Here is a 27270-nt window from a genome sequence, read left to right as displayed (position 1 = left end):
AAGTCTTCAAACACTGCTTCCTTCTGGCACACAGTGCACATGTGTGGCATGCATCATTTCCAGAGGACATGATAATAATCTATCAGCTCTAGGAGGTACGCTGAGCCCATAGAGATAATTAGCTCAGACGCGCAATGATAAACATGTCAAGATAGGAGAAGCATTTCTTTCCTTAAACAAGAAATGACGACATGGTAAAAATGGGCTTCCATGAAAGGTGAACGATATGCCTGTAATCAACCTTACATAGTGAACTGTCATAATTTGAGCTAATCTGTGTGGGTCAGGAGATGCCTAGTGATGGGGGAATTAACATCAGGACTTTGGAAATGGAATTCTGGAGTTCAAAAGTAAGTCCCTCAGGGGTCTTCGGATCAATTTCCTTATTCCCGGCTAAGACCCCTCTACACTCACCATCTTCCATCATCACCGTCTTCATCAACACGTGTTGTCCTTTATGTAAAGAAACTTACGTTTTTTTCAGCCTTTTCTATGCAGGTGCATTTCAACATAGAGCCACGCTGAAGTCAGGATATTTTTCCTTAAACCCACTGATGTTCAAAAAAATCAATTTCCTATTGTTTTATCTTCTGTGAAGAAAAGAGGCAATGTCTACTGACGCTATATGGAAAAGTATTTGAAAGTATTTGGAAATTTGGGGCCAAACGAAATAGCAACTGAGAAGAGTATAATTTACTAGATGCCTACAAATGTCTTTTCTTGATTATAAATTCCATCGGTTTTAAGACAAATCATCAGTTTTCTTTTAGCTTTTTGTGATGGCAAAATAAATTTTAACTTCTATTGTAAGATACATCAACATTTCAGAGCTGTTAAAATGAGAACTAAGGGCTTCCCTGGTGGCGCAGTGGTTGAGAGTCCACCTGCCGATGCAGGGGACGCAGATTTGTGCCCTGGTCCGGGCGGGTCCCACGTCCCGTGGAGCGGCTGGGCCTGTGAGCCATGGCCGCTGAGCCTGCGTGTCCGGAGCCTCTGCTCCACAATGGGAGAGGCCACAACAGTGAGAGGCCCGCGTACTACCAAAAAAAAAAAAAAAAAAGAGAGAGAGAGAGCTAATGTGCACCTTAGAACCCAGGGAATATGGTTTTGTATGTTTCTGTTTACTTCATTGTTTGTCATCCTAATATTCTCATGAAACTGTGCAGTGACCATATGGAACATGAAAACTGAGTTTTATTTCCTAGGTCCACTCAACACTGGGATGAATTTCACATAGATTCATAACTTTCACACACAAAAAAGATGTTCTTAGAAAAACTCAGACCAACTATAAAATTAACGACCAGGTATCAGGAGCTGTCATATCGATGATGTTCCAGGGACCACAATTATGGCAAATTAGTGATCATCTCCCATGCACTTTGATCAATTCAAACTGGGATGTGAGGCCACAACTCTGAACAAGACATATTCATTGGTAATGGACTATCCTGACCACCTTCAATAACCATACAAGTTGAATGAAATTGATTAGGCAATTGTTTTCAGGCACTGGACAACAGGCAATCTCTGAGAGAAGAAAAACTCACAAGGGAGCCTCATGAGTACTTCAGATCTGCCTGTGGATAATTTCCTGACATTAGCAACACAAGCTGGAGTCCAACACAGTAGCCCTACTGGGCTAGAGATGCAGAGCTCAGACTTTGAGGTAGTTGAAGAGGCTGGGATCCTTAAGGCAAAGAACCAGAGAGGAGGAAGGAGCACATCTGTCGGGGGGGTGATTGCCAGGAGTGTATGCAGTGGGTCCCCGAAAATCCATACCCAAAGTCTGGGTTGCACGTGCCCAGGGTAAGACTACACAGGGCTTACCAGAGAGCGAATCCTCCAGGCTGAGGACAGAAGAGAGATGTTAAGTTAAAGCAGTTCTGGGGAGTATTGGAAATATTGCCCCACTCGAGTGGAGAGACCTCATTCACATCTTGTTGATTTTCCAAGAATCCAGCTGAGACACCAAGAGAGGCCATGCCTTAGGATCAAGGACCAAGCCCTAGAATAAGGCATCCTGACCCACCCTAACAGGGTCTGCACACGAGCACTGACAAAGTCCTCAGGCGAGAGAATCTGGAGGTTGAGCATTGCCAGGCTGGGGGATTTTGGAACCACCCTGGGCTTTCTTCAGATCATCCAATAAAGCACAAACTGAACTCTGTGTAAACGCAAGTCCCTCAGTCAGTAACTGAACTACCTTCTAGAATAATAATGATCACTTTTCAGAGAAAAATTACAGAATCCAATTTCTGTAATGTACCATCAACAATGTCCACTAAACTATAAAAAATCTTAGATATGCTCAGAAATGGGAAAATATGACCCACAGTAAAGGAAAAAAATGTAGTCAATAGAAACATGCTCAAATGATCCAGATGTTGGATTTAGCAAAGATTTAAAGCAACTTCTATAAATATGCTCAAAGAACTTTAAAAATTCAAGGAAAGGATGGTCTAACGAGAAAACAGAAGGAGATTCTCAGCAGAGAAATGAAAATTATAAATAATAACCAAATAAAAAGAACCAAATTCTGTAAGGAAACAGGGCAATAGCTAGAATTTTAAAAATTACTGGAGGGTCTTAACAGCAGATTGGAGGTAGCAACAGAGTCAGTAAACTTGAAAATATATGAATGAAAGTATCCAATATTAAGAAGAAAGAGAGAAAAAATGATTAGAGAAAAATGAGCAGAGCCTCAGGGATCCAAGGGACAAACCCAGACAGTCTCACACACACATAATAGATGTAGAGAGGAGAAGAGAGTGAGAATGATGCAGAAAAGATATTTGAAAAAAAATTAATAGCTGAATATTGACCAGATTTGATGAAAAATATCAACTTTCAAATCCAATAAGTTCAACTAACCCAAGCTAGATAAATACAAGGAAAATCATAGCTAGGCACAACATAGGAAAACTGCTAAAAGAAAAACAAAGAAAAGGGAAAATCTTGAAAGAGCTATTGTGGGGCTGGGGTGAAAATTACATATAGGGAAACAGCCATGTGGATTACCGGATTTATTTCCAACGTAGAACCAACTGAAGCCAGAAGACAATGGAACATCTGTAGAGTGCTGAAAGAGCATCATCCCTCCACCCAGAACCCTGTACCCAGTGAAAATACCCCTCAGAAATCAGGGTGAAATGTAGACATACTTAAATAAACTAAAGCTGCAAGAGCTTTTCACCCGTAGATTCAAGGAGCGCTGAAGAACAGTGCCAGACGGAAGCTCATGGTCAATAAGGAAATATAAAACACTGGGCTTTTTCCTTTTCGTTATTTCCTAAAAACCACGTGACTACAGGTAGCCCTTTCTTTTCACGGTGCTAGACAGACGATCATAAAAATTAGCACACTGAAGCTGTGCAAAATTCATAATCAATGGCACATAATTAAGATAGTTCCATGACAGGAATAAAGATGCAGACGTAGAGAATGGACGTGAGGACACGGGGAAGGGGAAGCTGGGACGAAGTGAGAGAGTGGCATGGACATATACACACTATCAAATGTAAAACAGATAGCTAATGAAAGCAGCCGCACAGCACAGGGAGATCAGCTCGGTGCTTTGTGACCACCTAGAGGGGTGGGATAGGGAGGGTGGGAGGGAGACGCAAGAGGGAGGGGATATGGGGATATATGTATACGTATAGCTGATTCACTTTGTTATACAGCAGAAACTAACACACCATTGTAAAGCAATTATACTCCAATAAAGATGTTTAAAAAAAAAGACAGTTCCATGACCTTTAAAATTATTTGTCTAAATACTAACTCTCCTACTGTTGATTACAGAAATGTACAGGAAAGTTTAAAAATAGTAAAATTAATACCTATTTAGTACACTGTAGTTTAAAACATGAGAAACATTGAGAACTGAAGTATTTTCCTTGTTAAAAAATACAAATTACCAAGATTAGTTTGAGGAGTGCTTTCCTTTTTCTCTTCACGTAACTTACGATACAGAGTAGGCATCTCTTCTACGCCTTGGGAAAAAAATCTAATCTCTTTTTAAAGTTTGCATTAGTTTCTAACTGATTAAGTCTTCGTGCTCTCAGTGTCATGAAGTATCTCCAAGGTTTTTTAATGTGATTTTCTTAGGTGGCCTTACTTCTTCTAAGACACTGTTACCCCTCTGCATCACAACAGCTTTCCTCATTTACGGTGGTGGTTTTGTCTTCACTAAGTCCTTTGGCTGGATATCCAGAGTCTCTAGTGGTGGCAGGGCCAACATTCCCATGGTCGACTACTTCTTCATTTTCATTTCTTGCTTGCTCCTTTTTCTTTGTTGGACAACTTCCTCATTTGATTATCCATTTTTGTACAATGTTGTGTGGGTTTGTCACTGGGAGACAAAGAGGTGACACCCCTACCTGCTTTGCTATCTGTATATAAACTACGTAACAGATGCACGGTGCCATAATCAGGGACAGACTGTGCAAGAAGTGACATGTTTGGGGATCTAACCCGGGGTACATCTGTTATTTATGTTGTGATTTATGAATGGGAAAGCTAGAAGTAAAGTTTGCATTTTATACAGTTATTCACAGTTAATACACTGGAAACCGATATATAAATTTTGTTGTTGGAAGACTAGTATTAATTAAGTAAATGTGATAATGGAAATCTGTGTATATCAAAACTATGCAGGGCTTCCCTGGTGGTGCAGTGGTTGAGAGTCCGTCTGGTGATGCTGGGGACACGGGTTCGTGCCCCAGTCCGGGAGGATCCCACATGCCGCCGAGCGGCTGGGCCCGTGATCCATGGCCACTGAGCTTGCGCGTCTGGAGCCTGTGCTCCGCAACGGGAGGGGCCGCAGCAGTGAGAGGCCCGCATACTGCAAAAAAAAAAAAAAAAAAAAAAAAAAAAACTATGCAAAGTGAGAGTTATCTGTGTTGAAAGCAGACACTACATTGCGGGGCAGGATTTATATGGAGGCAGAAGTGAAAAGTATTAAATAACAGCACCAAGTTAGTGCTGGGTAAAATGGAGATGCACTGTTTCATAATCACTACGGTTTGGAAATGATGTAACAAGTGTGGGAAGTGTTATGTGGTACAATACTAACTCAAAAATCGGACTTCTTAATTGAAATTTTAATTGAGATAATTGTCGATTTGCATGCAGTTGTAAGAAATAATACAGAGATACCTGTACTGTTTACCCATTTTCTCCGAGGGTAACAACTTTCAAAACTACAGTACACACGAGGATCTTGACTTTGCTAAAATCCACCAACGTTACTCAGATTTCCCTCATCTTACTTGTTCTCATTTCTGTGTGTATTTAGTTCTATCCAACTTTATTGCATGTGTAGGTTTGTCTATCCACCATTAACATTCAAGGTAAAGAACATTTCCATCACTACACCGCCTTGTCCTTTTATAACCACAGCCAGCTCCCTCCCCTCATTTTCTAATCTCTAACAGCCACTAATCTACCCTCCATTTCTAAAACGTCAGCATTAAAAAATGTTATATACATGTAATTGTACAGATGTGCCCTTCTGAGATTGGCATTTTCCATTCAGGATAATTCTGTGGAGACACACACACACATAGTGGGATGTATCAATGTGCCTTTCTTGCTACATTAGGATGTGTGCCATCCCAGGATTAACATATGAGATTTGTAAGTGATGCATACCCCACAGGGCACCACTTACACAAAGGGAGGGAGTTTGCTCATGAATCATCACCATTTTACATTCCAGAATTGCCTGGTAATTACGTAGGTGACGCAAACATTCTCCCACAGAGTCCAGGTCTGTTTACTGTAAACAATCACAGAGAAACCAGGTTTTCCTCTTAAAAGCATTCCGTAGATGGGAGCTCACACGTTAGTGCTAACTGACAGGAGGTCCAGTCACCCTGTTTACACAGAGTTCAAACCGATACTTTCTCATCCAGGCATCCTCAGTTGAATCAAAGCACGTGTTTCAAAGACTCCTTTCCCCATCAAAAGACCACACGGATGTGGATCTATTTTTGGACTCAACATTCTTTTACTTGATCTCTAAGCTGCATGGCCACTTACAGTCACTTTACCTTTCTGAGCCTCGGAGCCCTAACACATAAAATGGCAATAATAATATATAATTCATTAAATTGTTGCAACAGTTAAATGTGAAGAGCCTGGCACGTAAAAGGTATTCAACACGTGATGGTTACTACAGTGCACGTGTTATCTGAACTCAAATTAGGTCATGTCAGCTGACAAGGGATTGTATTTTTTTCCCTATTTGAAACGGTCAATGTGGGAGATCACAGAAAAGCATAACAAAATCACTTTTAACCGTTTAATAAATCATTTTGTAAGAATATAATGTCCAAAAAATGAGATAACCCACAAAAATCCTGAACACACTGCTGTAAGTATGCAGCGTATTAGTATGTATATATGTACCTGTTAATGTATATACGTACACAACGTAGTATACACACTAAATATCATGTCTTTGCTGAAGCTAGGCCGTGTGCCTAAAAGCTGCATGACAGGGCTTCCCTGGTGGCACAGCAGTTAAGAATCCGCCTGCCAATGCAGGGCACACGGGTTGGAACCCTAGTCCGGGAAGATCCCACATGTCGCGGAGCAAACAAGCCCGTGCGCCACAACCACTGAGCCTGTGCTCTAGAGCCCGCGAGCCACAACTACTGAAGCCCACGCGCCTAGAGCCCTGCCCACCGCAATGAAGAGTGGCCTCCACTCGCTGCAACTAAAGAAAGCCCACGCGCAGCAAAAAAGACCCAACTCAGCCAAAAATAAATGAATGAATAAATTCATAAAAATAAAATAAAAGCTGCATGACACCTCCTCCACCCAACCAACCACCAACCTTTGGCAAACTCCTACTCATCCCACCAAGCTCACGTGTCACCTCTTCCAGAGAGTTTTCCCCATCTCTCCTCCCAGTAGACCCGGCTCACGTCTCTATTGCTAAACTGACATTTTTACAAGCACCTATGTGCTGTCCTTCCACATTAGACACTGAGGTCCTCAGTGGACAGAGGCAGTGCTTTGGTCTTTTTACCCCCTGCAGTACCCTCTCCAGTCACATGTAATTCCCTGCCTTGCACACAGAAGGTACTTAATGCAGGTGCTTAATTGCTTAAGCTCCCTGTCCCTATGCCCCGGCTTGTGTACAGACAGGCCCGTAGGAGACATGTGTTCCAGCTACGCCATCCACGTGTAAACATTCCAGTCCCATCCGGACATCAGAATGCAGCTGGCTCCTCGGACCGGGTTCCTGCTGGGGACTAAGACTTTGGAACAGTGAAGCACATGCTATTAATGAGGGAAGGAGGCCACCCGGAACCCATTAGCAATGGATAAGCTGTCACTGCCATCACCTATCGGAGGCTCTCATCCTGCACAATTTAAAAGTGATCAAACCTCGGAAGTGGCGGATGGAACACAAGGAGTCCTGCTGCTGTCACGCTTTACTGTCTGCCGTCTCTCCAGCCAACTTAAGTTGTTTTGCATCGTTGCTCAGGGAACCAACACAAATCCAGGTTTCACCAGGGAAGGAGAACTGCCCTCTCCAGGTTAATCAGTGTGGCTGGCCTCATCTGAGTTAAGATCGGGCCCAAGAGTCAGGAGCACCAAAATCAACTCCACTAAACTACCGATCTATGTCAGGCTACTAGGACAGGACTGAAATCAACAGGGATTGGGGCAAGAAGTGGGAGAAGTAACTGAGAGTTCTGAAGCCAGCTTTCAAGCCACAGTCAGAAATGCGAGATATGCGAGTCCAAATCAGGTCAGCAAACTCTCAGAATCAGCTGAGAGCTCCGTGGGAATAAGGCCCTGTCTCTCATCCTCTGCACCCCTGCCCCTACTCTTAGCACATTCCTTAGACAGTAACAGGCCAATCTTTAAAAGGCTCTTCCTCAAGTGGCGAGTCAGGGACCTAAGCTCCTACTAGCCTGTGGCCCCCCATTTCCCAGTTCAGGAACCCCGAAGGCCACCACACTCATCCACGTCGACCCAGATGAGGAAGAAACACGGAGGACAGAGTGCGAAATCCTTTCTCTTTTTAAAATGGAGTTGGCCTGAATGTGGCATAAATTTCTTCCATTCGTTTCCTATTGGCCATATGCTATGCTCAGGTACCTGATGACCCCAACTGCAAGGAAGGCCAGAAAACAGTCTCGCCCAGGAAGAGACCACAGGTCTGCCCACCAGCTGGCAGACACTGTCCTGATCTCCTTTTGTGTTCCTTTTTCTCGGAGAGATAAGGCCAGAGGAAGAAAACTTCCAACGTGAGATTCTTAAATCAGAATTTAATTCACCACCTCCAGCTTATTCTTCCTCTAAAGGTGGAACAGTCCTTGGAAGACACCTCTGGGGACTTGACAGTTACCCAGCTGACCAAGTTAGGTAGCCAGAATTAGGAGGCCCCCTTGACCTGCGTCTAATACGCAAGCAACAAACGTTCCCTGTGTTTCTATTTATTTGTTCACTTATTAAACATGAACTATTTATTCAGCATCTACTTTATGAGAGCACCATGCCGGCTAGACAGCTCCAGTTCCAGGAAGGAGAGGGTATGTATCGGGTGGACTGGGTTTTATTCAAGGTCTATAACCTGCTCACAGCAGCCAAGCCTGGTCCTGGCTCCCCCGAGATTCAGGGTTAGATGCTGACGGGGGGGGGAATGGCTCCCCTGAGCACGGGCACCGAGTGTGTGAATCTCCCACTTCTCCCCTCTGGACCCCTACTATTGTACTGGCCCTGATCCCCACACCCCCCTCGATCAGGATGTGCCCTTCTGCTTATCTGCATCTTGATTATTTGATTACACTGTTTCTACATGTCATGTACAGGAATAAAGTTACCATTTCTCAGGATGCTGAAATGCATCTCTGCGTCAGAACAGCCACAAAAAGAACCTGAGAGAGGGTTTTTTGTCTGTTTTGGGTCTTTTTTTTTAACTATTGAAGATGCTGATAGCAGTCTGTCCTATAAGAAAGGATAGCAGTTTGTCCTTCTCCTATAAGAAGATGCTGATGGCGGAAGCAGGGCAGAGGGCAGCGAGGAGAATGCTCTGTAGCTCAGGCAAAGGGGGTCAGGCTCACAGCCCTGCATCTCCTGCAGAAGTCTCCAAGACCCATGGCTTCTCCACGAGATGCAGCCCTCATGTCGCTGGACCCTCCTCCCCACCACTCCGGAAATGCTCAGCTGCTGAGGGCGTCTGCAGGCTCAAAAGGGCTGGATGTCCATTTATATGAAAGGTGAGGCTAAAGAAAACAGGCCTGAGAAGGAACCAAACCCATGCCCTTGTTGTGTCTGGCCCCAGGGTTCACAGGAGGGTGAGCAGGTGGGCGAGTTCTGCAGGACAGAAAAGGACAGAAAGAGGCCGGCACCGTTTCCTTCTGCACCTGGTTTGTTGTTTGGGGACCTAGTCATCCCCGTGTCTAGGTTTGAAGGGGTCCACATGCATGGACGTGTTTCAGGGGAAAAGGCAAAAGCTCACGACTCTCGGTGTGAACTCACAGCCTGGACAGTGAGGTCTGGATGCTGCCCAGGGCTGGCCCGTGAGCAAGTCGCCGAACGCAGGCCTGAATGTATTCGAAAGAGACGCCAAGGTATGCCTGTGTCCAAGCACGGATGCTGGGCAGACAGAAGGAATCCAAGAATGAAGTGGAGAGACTGGCTGAGAGGCCAGGGTGGGGTGTGTGGCCAGTGTGCGGAGGTGAGGAAGGGAGCTTCCAACCCTCCTGCGGACGGGGTGCAGCCGGGGCTCGGCAGACCACCTGGGCTCCGTGTAGACAGGTGGCAGGTGGACCAGGCCCAGGCTGGCTCAGAAACCTTCCTCCCTGGGAACCATCTATGAGGCCTACTTTCAGAGTCAGGAAAGAGGCAGAGATTATAATCCCCTTTTTTTCATTATCGACCCAGAGAAACTGGGATCAAGTAACTTGCATCTCCTGCTAAGACCCTCACTCATTCAGCAAGTACTAAGGGGCTACCAGCACTCCTTCCTTCACCATGTAAACAGGAGCTCACGCTCCTTTCTGATTACAGGCTAGAAAGCAGCCCTTCCACTGCCAAGTCTGCCTCGCGGGTAGGATCCGGTGTCTGGTGAAGGGAAGCAGCGGTGAGGGGCACAGTGCATACGGCAGAGGCAACAGAAGAGAAGAGCCTTCTGTTCTCAGCGCCTGGTCGCACAAAGACACAATGATAAATCTTATACTTTTAGAAGGAGCACCCACCCATGACCGTGGGAACCCTGTGTCCTTACTAAGTTAGGCAGTGGAGGGTAGAGAATGAATTTGTTTGCCGGGAGATGTACCAATATCTTTGTGAGGAAAACCTTCCCGAGCCCTGGCCATGTCACACACACGCAAGCCCTTATGTGTGCACCACACTGAGCTGGGTGCTCTGATGGCACAAAGGAAACTTAAGACACAGTCCCTTCCCTGCGGGATCCAACAGCACAGCTTAAAGAAGCCACCGAATAACAAGTCAAGGGATCATGTGACTAAGCGCTACAGGCGTAGTCCAAAGGATGTGAGGGGGGGTGGAGAAAACGTGCAGGGCTGGAGCACGGAGACCTCAGCGGGGAGGTGGATAGACAGCTGGGCAACGAGGGACAGCAGCGTTCAGGCGCAGAGGACGGGGGGCTTCCAGGTGGAGGAGGCAGCTGAGCTGAGTCCTAGTACGGGGAGGAGCAGGTTCCCGCATCAGGGAGGGACGGCTTTCCTGGACTGGAACAGAGGTGTTTTCCGGAAAAGCAGTAAGAGGCAAGTTAGTGATGGAGCCAGGTCATGGTGGAGCTAAAAAGAAAGTACCAGGAGAAAATGGGGAATCGCTGAAGGCTTTTGATGTTTTAGGCAGGCAACCTGCAACCTGCTATGTAGTGCAGGGCTGAGGGAGCCAGGAGCCAGGTGGGACACTGGCCGTGGGAGTAGCAACTATGTGTTGAAGGACCTTGTGTAGTTTGTTTCCTGATTCAACATAGGAAACAGAGGAGAGGGGGATGCAAAAACGATCCAGAATTACAACCTACGTGATTTTAAGGAGGAGCGCTGTCTACGAGACTGGAGAAGATGGACGGGAGAGAAAACTCGAGGAGATGGGGTCACGCAGGCGTCTGGAGTGAGGGGAACAGGGGGACAAGTGGAGACGCCTTGGAAGCAGCTGCTGAACCAGCTGTCGATGTGACGTCGGCATCGGCTGGGGAACGTCACCAGCACAGCAACGCAGTGGAAACGGGGCAGAACTGCGTCAAGAAGGAAAAAATTAAAGTTCTGGCAAAAACACAAACGCAGGCAGAAGACCATAAATGAGGTTAACAGACAAGCGCCATTCTGGAAAACGTTACTGCGGCAGCCTATACAACAGGCAAAGGATGGATGTCCAAGCTACAGAAATCATTTCTCACCAAAGAAAAGGAAAAAGAAAAAAAAACACTAATTACCTAATCAACCTGATAGAAGAGAAAATACAAATAGCCCATCAGCGTACGTGGGAGAACTGGGTCTCACCAGAATTGGGGACCCGGGGGCCAAGCCAGTGGAATGTGTAGGCGAGTCTGGATGTGACCCTGCTCCTTTCTAGCTGGGAAAGCTCGGGCCAGGCCTAAACCCTCGCTTTATTATCTGCAGAAGGAGAATGAGAACAAGAGGCACGATCTGAAAGGTCTGTGGTAAGGGTTAAATAAGTTAACGTACGTAAACCGCTCCAAACAGTGTCTGGCCCAGAGTAAGTGCCACGCAATTGTTAGCTATTATTAATAATAGAAAAATACAAATTAAAATAACAATGAGACATAATTTTTCACCCACAGGTTGTCAAAAATTTTAAAGGATGACAATTATCAAGTGTTGACAAGGATTTGGTGAAATGATACTCCTAAACTGTGAGTGGGAATATAAATTGGTACATCTACTTTGGAGGGAGAAAAACGGCATATTTTACAAAACGGAAAGTATGCCTACTTTAGAACCCAGAAATTCTCCCCTCTGAATATATGCCTTAGAGAAACTCCTGCAAATGTGCACAAGAAAACACATGCCAGGATGTTGACTGTAGCATGTTTTTTGTTGTTATTAGCAAAACATTGGAAAGAATGTACATTTCTATAAATAGGAGAAGGCATCAGAAAAATAATTCAGTCTATGTAATGCTAGAATACCATCTAGCAATTGAAAGGCATAAATACAGATCTTTCTAAATAACCAAGCGGCCGGTGACAAACGCTAGCTGCAGTTTGAGTCGCTCATGGATGCCATGAACACAACGTGCAGTGTCACCTCGGAACCACTGGAGACCACGGGAACAGGGGTGTCGGCTGAGGGGAACTTTAACTTTACTCTTTCTGTAATGTTTTATTCCTTCAAAAAGAAGAAAGAGCATTAGATGCAAAGGAGACAAATGCTAAGTTGATGATTTGGGGTGGGGAGGATATTCATGTGAGTTATATTATTCTTTGTGCCTTTCTGTATTTCTAAATTTTGAAAAAAAAATTTTAAATGCTCTTTGAACAGATGTTCTGAGTGTCACCTAAATTACTTCATGAAAAAAAAGAGCAGGAAAAGGAGGGCAGAGAAGTGGGCCTTAGAAATAACACATTCGGAGGCAGAGGTCGGTGGAGAGGGACCTGGCCAAGACCCAGGAAATCCACAGGAAGAGGGGCGGGCCCTTGGAGACCACGTGACCCACGGAAGGGGTAAGTGCCAGGGAGAGGTCTCTGTAGCCTTACTAATGCCACGAGGGTCCCTCTGGATGGGGGGTGCAGGAAAAGCGTGGACCAAGGAACAGACCGCCGGCTTCCGGGGCAGGGTGCGCATACTCTGCCAGAGGGCAGATCCATCAGAGGAGCCCAGGTGGACTAACTTCTGGGGTGGGAGAGAGCGTGGGCGAGGGGAGTGACCTGGGAAGCAGGGACCCCACGGGGGGGCGGCTACAGGAGGAGGGAGCCTAGGTGCGGGTGAACATTGGTTCAAGACCCCAAGCCCCTGCTGTCGACAGAACAAAGGGAAGGAGACTGGCTGTGGGCGCAGCTTTTATGATGCTGGAGGCTGGGAAGAGGGGAGTAAAGTGCCCCCAGAGCCAGGCGGGGCTGGCACCCGGCCCCAGCCCCCGAGGGCAGTGCCGGCCCCAGGACACCGGCAGAATCACTCCCGGTGCCTGGGGCACGCACAGAGCCTGGAGAACCCACGTGTGTCCAGGCAGCCGTCCTACCAACCCCCACCCCAACCCCGAGGCAAGGCAAGGCGAGCTGGCAGCACTCCCTGGGGTGGGGCTGCCCAGCAGATGCACACTCGCTCATTAAGTGACTTGCATATGGAGTGGAGACACCTCTCCCCCTCACCCACCCAGGCTCCCACCCGTCACGTGGCCTGGGAGCTGCCAGCACCCCCCCGCCCCAGTTCCCCGGGAGCACAGCTCACAGCCAGGCGCTCACAGCCACAGCTGCGACCACGGCTGCGGCTCAGTGCAGGGGCGGAGCAGGGGAGGCCTGGGCGCTCAGCTGTCATCCCTCCTCTGGGAACGGCGAGGTCTCTCTCAGAAGTGACGGAGACAGTCACGGCCCAGGGCCCGCACTGTTTCCCTGTCACTGCCCAGTGGTCTCTGCACCCACCTGGAATCCTCCCGGGAGCGGCCCCTAGCCAGCCAGAGAGAAGGGAAGCATGTCACCCTCCCCAGGGGTGAGGCATCTCCCCACCATGGGCTCAGTGGTCCATTAAGGGCCTCTGTCTCCTGGAAACCGCAGAACCCCTCCTTCACGGCAGGCAGGGCTGGGGGGCCCTGGGCCCTCAGGAGACTGGGGTGACCCCTGAGCACACAACTGGCGTAAAACCCATCGCAAATAGAACACTAAACATAAAAGAAAAATTGAGTGTGTATTAAAGTTAAAAGAGCTTTCTCCCAGATCTTGTAAATTGCACCATCTTGGAGAAGGTTACAGAAGGATTTTTCTCATTGTTGGCACCCCCGCCCTGCAGGCAGCCTGCATGCGTTCTGGGTGTGCATGTGGGTCATCCTGACACAGATGTGTGTGAATGCACATGCACACACAGTTCTCAGGTGTGTACAGGAAACACACACAAACACACGGAAACATAAAACCTGCTTTCTCCTGTCTCTGGTCGTTGTTTCTTCCTCCCTGTCTATTAAGATAAAACCCTGCTTCCCCCAATTATCTTCCTACTGTCTGTCCTCAGGAGCCCTTCTCTGACAAATCCCACTACAGCAAAAACTGTCCGGTTTGATGTCAAGGACTGAATTCTGATTCCCACCTCCCGTGTGTATGACTTCGGGTACATCTCTGGATGTCTCTTTGCGGCCCCCTCCTTTTGATGACAGGATTAAAAATAGCTCCCTCCAGAACATTACTGAGCAAATTCAGTGGGTAACGTATGTCTTAGTCCTGTTTGGTCTGGGTCTTCCCCAAAAGACAGATGCCAAGACAGCATCAGATGCTAGAGAGATTTGTTAGGGGAAACACCCATGAGGAAAATAGGGAGCAGTGGGGAGCTGTCAGACCCTAACTCAGGCCTGGGCCCGTGACGGAGCGAGGGAAGGAATGAAGAAAGGCCGCTGACCACAGCAACGCAGGAGGAGCTTCAGCAAAGCCAGGAGGGAGCCTTCGGGCCAGGCGCCCAACCAAGAGGCTCACGTGTAAGACAGAGAAGCAAGGCTTCATTGGCTTGGGGCACTTTCTCCGGACGTGGGACCTAAAAGCCTGGCAAGGACCCGGGGATGGGCTAACTCGCTGCTTGGGGGGTTCTTAGAAGCCTGGAAAAGGGGTGCCTGCCCCCAGTGAATGGAAATGCTGGAGTTATCCTGGCAGACGCTGGAAGAAGGAACAAAGAAGGAGGGAGTGGGCTTGCTGGAACATATGAGGTTTACGATCCACAAGAGGCCCTGGGGACAACCATCCACCAGGAATGCCCTGGGGAGGGGCCACTCAGCCTCACCAAGACGCTGACCTCTGCAGGTCAAGGTCAATGGTAGGAGAGATGCTCCCAGAACCAGGCTGGTTAGTTTCCATGAGGATGACGGGGCCCAGAAAGCCAGGAGCCAGGATTCCTATACACCTGGAAAGGAGGGAGCGCCAGCCAAGGGGGCCTGACCCATGGGGAGCCGCGGAGATGGTTAACAGATCACAGCGCGCACCAAGCAAAACAGCTGGCAGCCAATGTTAATAACAGCAAGGACAGAAAGGCAAGACGGGGCGGCAGCAGCACACCAACGCCCTGCTCAGTCCTCACACAGCGCCCTCCATCAGAGCCAGGGCCCCACTGAGTGGAGAGGCTGCTTCACTAGCAGCGGGGACCCTGCAAAGCTATGGCAGGTACACAGGGGTGGCCCCCAGTTCTCTACCATTTACTCCGGTGACCACGCTCCGGGGAAAGAGAAATGTCCAGACATATCTAGGACCAGTGGACATTGATATGTGTCCTCCTGCCTGTCAGAGTGGGAATTTATGCGTGCCCACTCTAGAGCTCGTGGGCGCCAGGTAGTAATGGGAGTGTGGCCAAAGTCCAGGTTACAGTGGGCCCACAGGGGCCACCGAGCCAGCCAATGGCCATTTCCCCAGTCCCTGAACATATAACCAGAAGTTTTGGTATACTTGGCAGTTGGTATCACTTATGTCAATTTGGGTTCCCCAAGAACCCACATTGCTGGGATGAGACGTACAAAACATTGCCTGGGAAATGGCTGTGAAGGACAGTTGGGAAGGGGATGAAACAGCCTGGGAGACTCCTCCAACCTCAATGCGGATCCCACGTGAGGGAGAAGGGGGGAAGGGGGGAGACGAAGGAAAGAAGGAAGGTCCCGGCTGGCACTGTAGGTCGAGTGAGATTTGACAAGGCAGACGGGGGGGTCCTTGAGCCAAAGTCACACGTGGAAGGAGTCTTGCCTCTTCCCTCGGGGAGGCCTCCTGGGTTCTCCTGCCCGCTCACCTGCGGCTGGAGCGGCGGCCGGGGGCACACGGCCCGGGCACAGAGGGGGCTTCAGGGCCCAGCAGCCGGGACATGGGTAACTCTCCCTCTCCACGTAGGAGGCCCGAGGGGGTGCCCGTGCCCACCCCGGGCTGGAGGGACGAGGGGCACAATAGCGCAGGACCCTTTGCTTCCTTCTCCCCTGGACTCTCCACAGCCCTATCTGCATTTGGCTAGTTTAGGCTGATTTTCGCATCCCTTGGCACGCATTTGGAATCAGTAATTCTGCCAACGTTTGTTGAGCACTTACTAAGTGCCAAGGGTGTGCTAAACACCAAAAGTGAAAAGAAAGACAGTTAGAGGCTGTCTCTGATTAAACAGTTTTCGATCTGGCAGACGAAGCAAATACGTGAACAAATGGGGCAAGGAGCTATTAGATATCCGTGGCACAGTCTTCGTAGCCTAGCGTGGACTTGACGGGACAGGCATCTGTCACACGGTCGGTGGGCAGCACTGAGGAAGAGCTTCATCGGCGACATTTCAGGGCTGGAGTAGAGTCTGAAAGGTGAGCGCTTCCGCAGGCAGACAGGTCAGTGGAGGCTGGGGGACTGGAGATCAGGGCACAGCATCCGAGGCATGGACAACATGGGGTACTTTGAAACTGCAAATAACTGAATATGTCTGGAGTTTAGGATGCCAGGAGGGGAGCAGCAGGAGGCAAGACTGACCTCGAGGTCAGATCACGGAGGCAAATTATATGGGCCTCATCAAGAGACAGGCTGTGAGGCACCGCTGACACTTTACGGGCAGCACCAAGACCAGATTCACATTCTTAAGACGAAACACCCTGACGTGTCGGCAGACGACGGACGACCAGGAAGAAGTCAGGTTCAAAGAGGCCCTCCTGATAACTCTGGGGAGAAAGGAGGAAGGTCTGCCATGCCAGGTGGCAGCAGGGATGGAGATGCGAAGGTGGATGCAAGAGATGCTCAGAGGATAGAACCTACTGGATGTGGGCTGGACCTGAATGTGTTTTCGCTGCTACCTGGGTACACGGTCGTGCACAGCGGGGAGTGGACAAAGTGTCAAGATCAGTGTGGAACACACTGGGTTTGAAAGGCCTTTGGTTAATCAGCTTGGAGACATCCAGCCAATAGCCAGCTGGCCAAGAGAGTATGAAAAATAAGAACATGTTCTGGCCTGGGTATGAAAACGAGGATGCTTTTCAATCACTTAAATATTTGAGTGTTTTCTGTGTGCGCTATAAAGAGAGGGGCTGGACAGGACCGTCTAGCAGGGACTCTGAAAAGAAGTGTGACGAAGAGGAAGTCGGCTAATCCCACCAATTACACACACAGATAACGCCGCATGCTGGGGCGGTTCCTATTTTGAACAGAGACGTCGGATGCTGGCACCCAACAATTCTGGAGAAACTCCACTGCTTGCCTTGTTTCGCGTTACCCCTGCAAAGATGATTCCAAACACTCCAGTGGGACAGAAAGTGCCACGGCTACGTTCCAGCGGCAGGAAAAGCATGTCTCAGGAAGGTGCCCATCTACCTGCTCCAGCAGGGTGCTCTGAGCGGACAGACGATGCAGGTGAGGCTCCTTTCCCTGTCCCCCTTGTGTCACCCCCTCTGCCGCCGCCAACCCCTCCTAGTCTCCTGAAGACAGGATGTTAGTGATGACAACCGTCAGGGTGACGTGACAGGTGAGATTTATCAGCACTTCATCAGACACTAATGATGCGCCTACCCTGCATCATCTGGGGGGGATGCTCCATCCTCCAAAACGCCTGGTTGAGGGGGTGCCGTTAAAATCTCCACTTCAGAAGTGGGAAGAAATCAAGGCTCAGCAAGACAAGTAACACGCCCAAGACCACGTGCGTAAGTGGTGGAGTCTGGGTTACAACATTCTGGTCTTTCTGGCTCCACGCTCGAGCTCTTCACCACCATGGGGGCTGCCTCTGGGGGATCCTAGCCTCCTGGGCCCCCTGCCCACCTGCTCAGGCCCTGGAGCCCTGGCCTCCATCACCGTGTCACTTCGGTGGCAGGTTCCAAGGTCCTGGCGCAAGAGAGAGGGAAGCAAAGCCCTTCTCTCCTCCAACCCCGCTGTCAGGCAAGGGAGCAACCCTGAAAGCAGAAACTGCTGGCGGCCGGGAAGCTGACAGCCTATCCACACTAGGGCACAATTGTTCTGACACGTTTCCTGGCAGCAGGGCACCTGCAGTCATATGGACAACAGGGGCTTTTGTTTCTAGAAGAAAAGCTGTCAGATACCTTATCAGAAAGGCTTGGAGCAGGGCTTCCTGGGAGGAGGCCCCACTCAGGATACTTCCTGTTTTCTCCCCAAGCCCCTGGTCTCCATCTTCCCAAACACTCTTCGGAGACCGCCTTTTCCCAGGCTGTGGGACAGCCTGAGTGCTAAACCTCCCCGTATAGGGGTTCAGCCCTGGAGGCCGTGAGATCCCGCATCTGGTGCACGAGATGGAGAACCCGTGCCGAGCACCCGAGGCTCCACTCCCTGCCCTGACAGTGGGGCTGGGGAGCACACAGAGTGGAGTCTGAGCTCCATCTGGGGGGCTGCTCCAGTTGGGGGCAGAGCAAGCTACTCCCCAGATCAAACATGCAACCACAGAGGATCAGACCCAAGAAAGGGCACAGAGGCTAAGGCAGCCCCAAACTTGTCGCTTAAGGTGATTATGAAATGACGTGCCCGAGATCACATGCATATTAAGCGGTACTGAAGTGACACTTTCTCTGCCCACCTGACCAGCTCCTATCTATCCCTCGGACTAAGTTCGAGGACTGCCTCCTCTGGTTCCCAGACAGCTCCGGCCTCTGGCTAAGGTGGGGTCCCCCTTCTCCACCCTGTCACACCTTACCCGTCTCCCCCATGAACCCCACCTCCCTCTGGACGGGAACCAGGTATTACTTCTCTCTGTTTTCTTTGCCTCTTGCACAGAACCTGACACCAGGTCAAAGTATGATAAATACGGCATCGTTAACACTTTCACACCCGGCCTCCCCAACGTGCTAGGTGTCCTGCCCACCGCTGAAATGGAAATTCCACCTCGCGAGAAGTTGAAGACGGGCCGGGGTGCTGCGTATCATCACTCATACTGAGCAAAAGGCTGGCGTGAGGGTAGGGGACACACCCCCTTCTAGTTCTTCAGTTAAAACGCGATGGAAATGGACGTCTCGCCGGCACCTTCACGCTCATCATCTGGCACCTGGCATCACCTGGGGAAGAGAGGCTGCCCCTCTGACGGGGCCGGGAGGATGGAGGGTCTGCTCCCGTCCCACCCCCACGCCCTGCTGTGCAGAGCAGAGCGAGGGCGGCCTTCTGACGCAGCGAAGGAAGATGGGGAGCTCATGCTGGCTGAGCAGGAAAAGGACAGAAAGAGGGGAGGAAAACGATACCTATTTGGGACCTACTATGTGCCAGCTCCCAGCCCAGCGTTTCCAAAGTCATCTGATCAAATATCAATGGTTTATGAGGGTGGATGTTATAATCTCCATTATACGGAGAAGGAAGCTACGGTGAGCAGCGCGCCTGTAGACACACCGCCAACGTGCAGCTGTGCGGCGGTTAGAACTCAGGCCAATCTGCTCCCACGGCCCCTGCTTCTCCCCAGGTGCTGGGCTGCCTCTCCAGGAGCTGAAGGCCCACTGTCCGTGCTTCTCCTGGCCTGATATTCCCACACCGTCCCCAAGGCCACCTCTGCCCCACCAGCTTCACTCCTGGTCTCCTCACCACCTCGAATGAGCCTGGAAAGTCACACACTTGGCTCTTTTGCAGCTTTACTAGGACCAGTGGAAACAACTATGTTAACTGAAGATTCCAAAAAGGAGGTTTTACCTGATGAGCACGTGCAGAGGGGGAAGGTGTGTGCGTCGCCCCAAGCCGCCAAAACCTAGTGACCTTCCACTCACTGCCCTCATTCCATTGGTTTTCCACAAAAACAACACAGGGCCCTGGCAATGTTCAGGGTAAAAACACCAAATTGCTTCTTAGGGAAAAACATACTGTGTTGTTTTTCCTCCAGACCGTCTCCTGGTACCAAGTATGCGCCCTTGCGCAACTCGGCCATTCCACAGCCTTGGCTGTGGGCACTGATTTTGTAAGTGGTGTCCACTGAGTACACACAGCAATGTGACACAGCGTGACACAGTGGGAAGGAACCCTCGCACCTAAGGGCAGGAAGTAAAAGGTGGCATCACCAGTAGTCCCAGTAATCAGGTGTCACACGTGGCAACTTTTAAATAAGATTTGTAAGACGTGTTCATACCCCCCCACCAGATGGAGAGTGTGGCCAGGACGGTGAGAAGGCTTCTTCGAAGGCTATCGAAGGCTACCCTATCGCGTGAGGAGCTGCTGGGAGGAGTCAGGCCTGAAGGCGTCCCTTCATTGGCTGTCCTGTCACTTACCCTCCCCGTTTCCGTAAAATGCAATGACTGTTTCACTTCTCTACAGTCATGTGACGTGAAACTTGAGGATCTCCCAAACTCACCCTCAACGGCCAGCACAACCTCAGAACAACGAGGGCAGGAGGCCAAAAGGCATCATGGGGAGCAGCTCAGGTAAGTTGCGCGCTCAGAGCAATAAGATGGATCTTACCCAGTGCGACCCATCACAGCATCGTTAGCAAGAAAACAGAATTCCAGATACGACTACTTACATTAATTTCACTAATAAACCTGCCTTCCAAAATGAAAAACCCCACCATGGATCATTTCAAAGGTGCTACTTGGCCAGAGTTTGCTGCTTTCGTGACTGAGGTGTCTTGGACGGCCTCCAGCCCTAAATGGCCTCTCCTCAGCCACACCCACTGCTTTTCCAACTTGAATTTATTGTTCTCCAGAGACCTAGAGCTTCCTTTGATGAATTTACAGCCATTGTTTTTATAATTTCTTAAGTCCACAGGTGTGTTTTAAATTTTGACTTTGAAATAATTTCACTGAGGAAGTAGATTTTGCTAAAGGGATATGGCTTCCATATTTTTAAGAAAATCATCTTAGGTTATAGTTTCGAAGAAGACAAATGATCGTTTGGATTCAACGCTCAGGCAGGAGAACCTCCATCAGATTGTACAGACACAAATGTCAGAGTCCCTGACGACCACTGTGCTTAAGTTGCTCACAATCTAGTGGCAGAGACAGACAGCACCTTAGGAATTCCAGGCTGATACAGCAGGCGCTATAGCAGATGTCTGAGGTCCGAGAGAACACATTCTGCCTTAGGGGGGCCTGGGGGCGGCCAGGGGAGTATCCTCAAAGATGGGACACTAGAACTAAGTTTTCCTTTTTTCTTTTACTGATTTTTTTTTTAACTTATAAACAATTTTAATAGCTTTGTTGAGATATATTTGACACAAAATAAACAGGACATACTTAAAGTGTACAATTTTATGCATTTTGTCACACGTGTAGCAGACCCACAGAACCATCTCCATGGTCAAAATAATGACCATTTTCACTAACTTGAAGTCTCCCCGTACCCCTGTGTGATCCCTCTCTGCCCCTCGCACCCCTCCCCAGGAAATCCATGATCTGCTTTCTATCGCCATACGGCACTTGGCACTTCCTGGAATTTTATACGCATGGAATCATACGGTGCGTATTCTTTCTGTCTGCCTTTGTCCATCAGCATACTTATTTTGAGATTCCCATGCTGCCGTGTGTACAAACAGTTCATGCCTGCTTATCACGAGCAGCACTCCATTGTCTGTTTATCCACATTCCCCTGAAGGGGGCATTTGGCGTTGCTTTCAGTTTTCAGCTACAAACAAAGCTGCGTGAACATTCATGCAAGTCTTTGTATGAATATATGCTCTCATTTCTCTGGAGCAAATGCCTAGGAGTGGATTGGCTGGATCATAGAAACTGCCAGGCTGTTTTTCAAAGTGGTTGTAGCATTTTATACTCCCAGGAGTCATGCAGGAGCATTCCAGTGGCTCCACATCCTTGTCAACACTCGCTGTGGTTGGGCTTGTTAACCGCTCGAGCTGTTCTAACAGATGTGTGGAGGGGTCTTACTGTGGTTTACTTCGCATACCCTGCTGACGAATGACACTGAACATCTTTTCATGTGTCGTTTGCCATCTGCGTATCTTCTTTGATGAACCGTCCGTTCAAATCTTGTGTCTGTTTTCTGTTGTTTATCCTCTTATTTTCAAATTCTGTCCCATATTTAATCTGGATACAAGTCCTTTATCAGATATACAAATTGCAAGTATTTTCTCCCAATTTAAGGCTTATCTTTTCACTTAGAGATAAATTTGGAAAGATAAGTGGAAGTAAATTAAGTTGTGGAATTATGTTAAAAGTCACTCCAAGAGGAAATAACACAAAGGAAAGGGATGAAGGTGAGAAATACCCTGGTGAGTCCTAAAAGCTGGGGCAGTTTTGGGTGGCTTGTGGGTGAGTCCTTGGGGGGCTGCGGCACGTATAGCATGACTGCTATGCTTCTGGCTCTGCTCTAGGCCTCTACATACGCTGATTTTGCTGAACCCTCTCAACAACCCAGAGAACAAAGGGTTGGTGGTCGGAGGTTGATTTTATAAATGAGGCAAGTGGGATTTGGGGAAATCAAGTGGTTTGCCCAAGGTTTCAGCTCTACTGAGCAGCAAAACTGAGAGTCCTCATCCAAGTTCAGGCGGGTGTATGGCCCTCTTCCACATTTTCCAGAAACCAGATGGAGCAGGTAAAGCAACCTGAGGCTTAAGGGAAAGGCCAACTGGTCGACATGGTGACAAAGTCCGAGTCTTTGACCTCCTGAACACCTGTCCCCAAAGGCACCACCAGGAGATGATGGCCATCTGTTCCCCACGCTCACCTGAAGGACTGCAGGAGAAAACTGGCACAAAGTAGAGCTGTGAGACTATCAGGTCATAAGTTACTAATAAAACAGGCCTTTGCATGAAGGGTAATGAGGCACTAGGACAAATTTCTAATAAAATATCTAATAGTTATTGAATTTTCTTCCAAGCACTAAGGGCTTTACATGGAACATTTCTCTGTATTCTTCTGATAACCACATGGGGTAGGTACTACAATTGTGACCAATTTGCAAACGAGGCTCCTGAGGCCTGGCGGTTTCCAAGGGCCAGGGTCACAGCGTGAGCGGCAGGGCTGGAACTGAAGTGAATCTGTGTCTGGCTTCAGCCACTAGCAATGGCTGCCTCTTGGGCAGACCCCAGGTTTCTACTGTGGAGGATGCATCCGGGCAGGGCAAGTACGTTCCCATGGGGGCTAGAGGCAGGGCAGCCTAGAAAGGGACCCCACTTGGAGTGAAAGGCCAGACTCTGCTGCCATGGTACGTGGCCATAAAATAAATCTGTGATCCCAAGAACGCCAGCCACCATCACCAGTGACGGCCCCGGAGCAGACATCTGCAGGACGACAGATGGTCGCTTTCCTCGGAAGGGAACGGCCGCACGTGCCAGAATGACCTCCTCCCATCTCGTTAGATTCAGAGGGTGTCTTACCAGGGACAGGGCCATCTGAGCCCCCGTCTGCCACCCTCTGCCCTCTGCCTGCCTGCCACCCTCGGGGCCCCCTTTCCACGCACCTGGGCGCTGCCAGAACACCCTGGACACGCGAGAGGCCTCGGTGAGTCCTGCCCCGCCCGCCCCACCGCCCAGCACCTCCACTCACACCAGCTCTCGGGCTCCGCTCTGGCCCCTCTCGCTCCCCGTGGTCAGGCACCGGCTCAGCAAGCCTCAGTGACCAAGTGGCCTCGTCCGTGAGGGGCTGCCCTGCTGACTCAGCTTCCTGCCAGCTTTCCCATTCGTCCTCCCTCTCTTCCTCCCGATTGCTGTTTTGCCTCCCTTTTCTGACAGTGATGGAGTTTAAACTGTGTGTCCAGACGTGGTCAGGCACTGAGGATAATCTGACACATTCCTCTTCTCTAGAAGTGTGTAGCGTAGTTATGGAGACAGACACCACACAAATAATTCTATGAACAATTCACTCTCACTGCAATGAGGGCTCCGAAGGCAAGACAGGGATGCACTGGCAGGGGGACACATTATGACGCTGGGAGGGAAGAGCTAGGGCTTTGCTGACAAGGCAACACCCAACTGAAGCTTGAGGGACAAGGAGAGATTCATTCGGGGATGGAGAGGCTGGGGGAGGGGTGGGACAGAAGGAATGGCTCGCATGCGAGTCCAGAGCTTGGAAGGAGCTCTGTGGGTTGGTTCAAGCATCAGGGGCAGAGTGAGCTACAAAGGTAGGCGGATCTTCTAAACCGTGAGGAGACGCTGGACTTTATCCAGAAGAATTTGGAAGGGATACATTTTGGAAAGAATTTCAAGGTCAGTTTTGCATGGATAAACGTTCTCTTTGATCACAGTTTGAAATATAGATTTGGAGGAGGTGGCAGGTGAGATCGGGCGTGAAGCTGGTGTGATACAGGAGGACCAGTTCAGAAGGTTGTTATGGTAACTCAGGGAAAAAGTGATGATGAGGATGTTCCTGATGAAGGAGGAGGAGGAAGGCTTAGATTCGAGTGGCCCCAGGGGAGGTGAAGAGAAGTACACATTCAGGTGGCAGCTCCCAGAACTTGGCGATTGGTTACACCCTCAGGGCAAGTGTGGTGGGGTGTCAGAGACGATCCCCAGGTTTCTGGCAAGAGCACCTCCTCCTCCCCCACATCTCCCCAAAAGGTGTCTCCATCTCCCCTCCCAGCTCATCAAAGAAATAGAGTGCAGGCAACCCAGCGGACAGACTATCGCAGCATTAATGCTATTTTTGTGCAGTAAAACCTGGAGATAAAAATCTCTCAACTCGTTATATAAGAAGTGGCAAATGTCAGGAGGGAGATTTGCTCCAGCGTCAGGGCTTCACATTTGATTCTGGTTACGCTTGTCACCTGTGCTTTGCTCTAAAGGGATACCGGGGAGAGAGACCCTCCCTTTGACCACCTTCTGGACTGGGTGCCCCCTGGAGAGACAAGAAGCCTTGTGTGGGTGCTTCAGGGAGAACAAACCAGCAGAATTCATCTTGGATTTTAGGCAGAAAAAGTTTGTGCCGACTCCTGTTTGAATATTTCTCTTTTTTTGTATAAGTGAAATATAATCTACGTACCATACAATTCACCCATTAAAAGTACACACTAGCTTTTGTGTGTTCACAGAGTGGGGCAACCGTCAGTACAGTCAGTGGGACGGTATGCAGCTGTAAGCATCCACAGACTTCCAGATTCTGAAGAGTTCATGTAAATGGAATCATACTTTATATGGTCTTTTGTGTCTGGCTCCTTTCACTCAGTGTAAGGTTTTTGAAGCTCATCTGTCTTACAGAATATATTGGTACTTCACTCATTTTTATGACCAAATAATATTCCACTGAATGGAGGTACTGCATTTTATTTATCCATTCATCAGTTATGGACATTTGGACTGTTTCCACTTTTTGGTTATAATGAATAATGCTTCCATGAACATTCCTGTACAATTTTTTGAGGGGGTATATGTCTTTATTTCTCTTGAGAGTATACCTAGAAATCTAGATTATTTCTGGGTCGTTAAATGTTTCTTTCTTTTTTTTTTTTTTTTTTGAATGTTTCTTAAAGGCAAAGATAATACCTGCTTTTAATATATGTGCTTTGAGTAAATTTTGCTAGACACATCTTCAGTAAGAAGATAAAAAAGTATTGCTAGAGAGTCTGCAATTGAGTTTTAAAAACTAAAAGAATGTACTTATAAATATGCTTGTGTGCCTATGTGCCTGTGTGTGTGTGTGTGTGTTAGAGCGTTACAGCCACAGTGCTGAAGGGATGCTTAAGGAAGCAAAATGTAAATAAATGCCCGTTAGCAGAGTAGAAACTAAGAGCCTATGTGTAAAGATAGAAGGTTATTATGGAGGTCCTGGGACGGCGATAAATCTGGGCCCTGGAGGTCCCAGTAAGCTCAGGTCTGTCATTTCTGACTCCATGCCCTCAAAGTTAATGCGACATCAGCCACCCTGGCTCCTGCAGGTCCCAGTGGGGTTTGGGAAAGTAACCCAGCTGTCCAGATGCCGTGTAGCTCCTAAGGTGCCAGGTCCACCTACCTCCCACCCACAACTGCTGGCCGATGATGGATCGATAGGCAAACAGTGCCTCTATGTGTGCCGAGGGCACTGCAAAAAGGCTGCCTGAGCCCACTGGGAAGGAAGGGTGGGAGGGGACAGCACAGAGCAAGGCTAGAGCCAGAAACCTCTGCACGAACAGAAGAGGTGGGGCTGGAGCTTCAGAAGAAACACGGGCAGCCTCCTGGACCCTTCAGGGGAGGGAGAAGACCACCCGCAGAGAGGCCACTAAATGACTGCCCTCTTGCATAAGCACCCAGGGCAGGAAGGCGAGAACCCTCAGTCCGAGGGTGCTCGGCTGCAGTCCCTGAGGGCCCTCAAGAGTGGAGGTGTGCCCATGACGTGCTGACCAGGAGAAGCCTGGCATGCAGCGCCTGACGGGGGTGGTGAGGACCAGGGCTCTGTAGAGTCTGCAGCTCCTGCTTCGAGTTCACAGTGGGCACTTCTGGCCCAGAGATCCAAACTTGGAAGGCTTCAGGGGAGGAAACACCAAGTTCCACAGGTTTACATTAACCATCTTATCCAAACATGGCCATTTTTCTTTACCATCCAGAGAAAGATCCAGGGCGAGTTTGGCAGATCTCTCCTAGGTTTCTGCTCTTCTCTTGTTTTTGCTGCCTATTTGATGGGCCCAGTTAAAACTAAAATGAGACAGTGGGTTCAGAATTGAAGGCTCTTAAGCTCCCCTCGACATGACTGTACTTGGAGACCCTGACACATGCAGGTCAGGAACAGTGGACGGTGAAATTCGCCAACTCTCAGAAAAGGGGCTGGAATGCAGACACCAGGCACCATGAGAAGCACCAGTGTTCAGGTAGGATCCAAGACAACGGCCTGGAGTCAGTTACTACTTAGCCTTCAGGCTTCTGATCTCCTCAAGCAAACATGGGCCAGCTGGTTGCCTCATTGCAGGACGGGCTGATGTTGCTGGATCAGGCCTCCTGGCTTGTCAGGGAACCAAGAGGAGGCTTAGCACCAGGAACAAAAAGAACAAACGTGCTTTCAGTTTTCCAGCCCTCACCCGATCACACCCTTGGCTCCTGGGGTTTCAGTGCATTTCACAGGAGGTCATGGGGCACCCCTGGATCTCCAGTCCCTGGAGTGGACACCGCAGGCCAGACAAGGGCGCCTAAAGAGAGTCCCAGCAGACTTGCTGGGCTTTGAGCCCACCCAGGACTGGCAGCAGTATCCCAGGCTGGCAAGCAGATGCTGACCTGTCAGAGCCTCAAGTGTTGGAGGAATGGGCGGGGGGAATCCTCTGACACCCCCTGGGGGCTGCTTCACCCTTTGGCC

Source organism: Leucopleurus acutus (genome assembly GCF_964270905.1).
Source record: "Leucopleurus acutus genome assembly, chromosome: 8".
NCBI classification, from domain to species: Eukaryota; Metazoa; Chordata; class Mammalia; order Artiodactyla; family Delphinidae; genus Leucopleurus; species Leucopleurus acutus.
This window is presented reverse-complemented; position numbering follows the sequence as displayed.